Raw genomic sequence first — 4,000 nt, 5'->3', positions numbered from 1 at the left:
TGAACCTGGGAGGCAGATGTTGCAGTGAGCTGAGATTGCACCACTGCACTCCAGACTGGGCAACAAAGTGAGACTCCATCTCAATATGTGTGTGTGTGTGTGTGTGTTTGTATGTGTGTGTGTGTGTGTGTGTGTGTTACACATACCTCTATTCTGTTTGGGATAACTTTTTTAGGTTAACTGTTTTAGAATTAGTAATTTGTGCAGTTCCCAGGGAACTGTCATCCTCTGAGTGTTCCAACTGATGACATGATAGAATGATTTGTGGTCATGGATGCACTAAGGCACAATTACAATGTTGACCTACAATTTATTAAACACAGGCCAGATATTTACTCTTTTTGAGATTTGGTTTTCTCATCTATAAAACAGAACTAAAAATATCTAACTTTTAGGGCATCACTAATGATAGACCAAAAAAAAAAATTACTTAAAATGATTTTCCCAATGCCTAGCACAGATCTGGTGTTTGATTAATGCTAATTGCACCTCTATTGATGAAAAACATTCATTTGACACTAGCATAGGATATTTTGAATTGTTATGTGTCTCATTTATCTTTGTGTTTAATGAATTGTTTCACAAAGTAACTCCTTAAATATTTATTTTAAAATTTCATGTGAACAAGATAATGCTTAGTCCTAGACTAGAGCAATATATTTAATAACAGTAATGTATTGTTAATAAAATAGAAATAAAAGTTTGAAAAAGTATATTTATATAGACATATACAAACAAATATACATATAAATGTATACAAACAACTATGTATAGTTGAAGCTGAAAATATTGGTGATGGTATTGAAAATTTATATAAAATAGCGAAAACTATTAATTTTGCTTGGAAAATTCTTTCTTTATGACAAAAAAATCTTGCTCTTTTGTTTTTTCTTTGTTCTCCCTCTTCAGTTTTTATAACCAAATATAACTGAAAAAGATGACTACATTATAATTTTTAGTTATTTCTTCATTTTAAATTTTTATAATTGTTTTATGAAATGGTAGAGCAAAAACAACTTCAAAAATTTTTTACACAATTCTGAAGGATAACTTCTTATTCTAAATCAGAGTTCTAACTTACTTTCAGTAACAAAGAAAAGGATTTCATGTCTTCTGCTAGAGTTTCTAAGATTCTATTAGTCAAAAATATTTCAAGAAAAAGGGAAAGTAATGAATATATACATGCATGTATCTTTATAATAAAATGATTTCTATTCCTTTGAGTATTTACCTACTGATGGAATTGCTGAGTTAAATGGTATTTATGCCTTTAGGTCTTTGAGGGATCACCAAACTGTCTTCCACAATGGATGAAGTAATTTCCACTCCCATCAACTGTGTAAAAGTGTTAATTTTCCTCCACAATCTCACCAGCATCTGTTGTTTTTTTGACTTTTTAGTAATAGCCATTCTGACTGATGTGAGATGGTATCTCACTGTGGTCTTGATTTCAGTTTCTCTAATGATCAGTGATGTTGAGCTTTCTTCATATAGTTGTTGGCTGCATGTATGTCTTCTTTTGAGAAGTGTCTGTTCCACATCCTTTTCCACTTTTTAATGGGAATTTTTTTCTTGTAAATTTTTTTAAGTTCCTGCAGACTCTGGTTATTAGGCCTTTGTCTAATAGATTTCAAAAGTTTTCTTTCATTCTGTAGGTTGTCTGTTTACTCTGTTAATAATTTCTTTTGCTGTGCAGAAACTCTTTAGCTTAGTTAGATCCCATTTGTCAATTTTTGCTTTTGTTGAAATTGCTCATGGCAGAATTATTCACAATATTAAAGACATAGAATCAACCTACAGGCTCATCAATGCTAGCCTAGAAAAAAAATATGGTACGTATACAACATGGAATACTATGCAGTCATAAAAAATAATGAGATGATGTCCTTTTCAGGGACATGGATGGAGCTGCAGGCCATTCTCCTTGCCAAACTAATGCAGAAACAGAAAACCAAACACCATGAGTTCTCACTTATAAGTGGAAGCTGAATCATCAGAACACATGGACATAGTGGGGAAACAACACATCGTAGGGCTTCTCAGAAGGTGGAGGGCAGGAAGAAGTAGAGAATCAGGAAGAACATCTAATAAATGCTGGGCTTAATACATGGGTGATGGGATGATCTGTGCAGTAAATAATCATGGTACATGTTTACCTAGGCAACAAATCTTCACATCTTGCACATGTACCCTTTAACTTAAAAGTTGAAAATAAAAAGAAAACATTATGCTAAATAAAAGAAACCAGCACACACACACACACACACACACACACACACACACACACACACTTATTTTATGATTCCATTTGTATGAAATAACCAGAGCAGGGAAATCTACAGAGACAGAAAGTAAATTAATGATTGCTTAGGGACAGGGGTGGGAGGATGGCAGAATGACAGCTAAAAGGTGTAGAGGTTTCTTTTTGTGGCAAGGAAATGTTCTGTGGTAAGGTTTAAATATGTCTGTGAATATACTAAAAGTAATTGAATTGTACAATTTAAATGAATGAACTGTATGGGGTGAATTATACTTCAACAAAGTCATTTTTTAAAAAAAAGAGAAAGGGAAAGTATATAATTAGAAGTCTAGACATTATATTTTAAAGGAGTGACTAGTAAGTTCTTTGATCCATATTTATTTTGACACATGTTGATTCCTTAGAGAATTAGACAAACATTTGTGTATCTTTAGTTTGATTGGTTTATTGTATTTCTAAAACTAAAGCAAGTCTAGTAGCCCCCTCATCTAAATATATCAGGAGACTTTCAGAAACCTATGAAAACTTTTAACACATAGAAAAATCTATTTTCTTTGATTTGTATGCTATTATAAGAAACCGACAATTATTTGTGATGGAGTGATAAATCAAAAAATAAAGATGTGAATACTTAGTTAATTGACTACTTCATAGCAGGAGTCTTTAGTCAATTGGGCTGTGGTAGTAAATTACCATTAACTGGGTAGCTTGTAAAGAAAAGAAATTTATTTCTCACAGTACTGGAGACTTGGAAATCCAAGATCAAGGCATTGACATACTTGGTTTCTAGTGAAGGCCCATTTCCTGGTTTATATATGGTGACTTCTGGCTATGTCCTCACATAGTTCAAAAAGCTAATGCAGCTTTGTAGGGACTTTTTTTTTAAGGGGAAATTAATCTCATTAATGAAGGCTGCGCCCTCATGATTTAATCACTTCCCAATGGCTACACCTTTTAATATCCTCACATGGTGATTAAGTTTCAACATATGAATTTAGAGACAACACAAACATTCAGATGATAAAAGCCAGCACTATTTAGGTGCTTTGAGTGCATTACTTTATTTAATCCCCACAATAATCCTGAGTTTGTTACATTTTCTCATTTGGAAAATAAAACAAAGGGATCAAGTATCTTGATCCAGGGCACATAGTTGGTGTGTAAACCAGGGCCCACAAAATCCAAACTGTATCTGTCTACAAAATAAAAGATCTTAACCACTAAGTCATGCTATTTCTATGGCCATCAAAAGGGAAGCAAAGTGATAAAAGAACATAAGGAAATAGTCTCTAGTGTCCCACAGTGGCTTTGCTACATCTAGAGCATGAATAGAAACTGATTCAGCCATACTTTAAGATGATGACAGTTTCTCAAATAAAATTTAATGTAACCTATTTTTTGCACTTGATAATATTAAATTTCGTTTCTCAGTAAGGTCTAAAGATCTAAAAGATCCCTAGTCCCGCACAGACTTAGAATATCTCTGGGTGGTAATTATGAGTACATTAACACAGTGCCAAAATTTAAAAATCATTCGGCCTGATTTTTGTTCACAAAAACAACAAATGGTTTATTTATTACTTTTGTTTGTCTGTTTATTTCCACTAGTTTGAGCCCACATAAACAGAATTTGTGATTTAATGAAAGAGCTGGGGGGAACAGCACTCATCCCTTTTGCCCTTCATCCCCCTGCCATGTGAGAACATAGTGTTCCTTCCCTCCAGAGCATACAGCAACAAG

The sequence above is a fragment of the Saimiri boliviensis genome, chromosome 4 (assembly GCF_048565385.1).
Source record: "Saimiri boliviensis isolate mSaiBol1 chromosome 4, mSaiBol1.pri, whole genome shotgun sequence".
Taxonomy (NCBI): Eukaryota; Metazoa; Chordata; class Mammalia; order Primates; family Cebidae; genus Saimiri; species Saimiri boliviensis.
The sequence above is the reverse complement of the archived record's forward strand: the minus strand, read 5'-3'. Positions refer to the sequence as shown.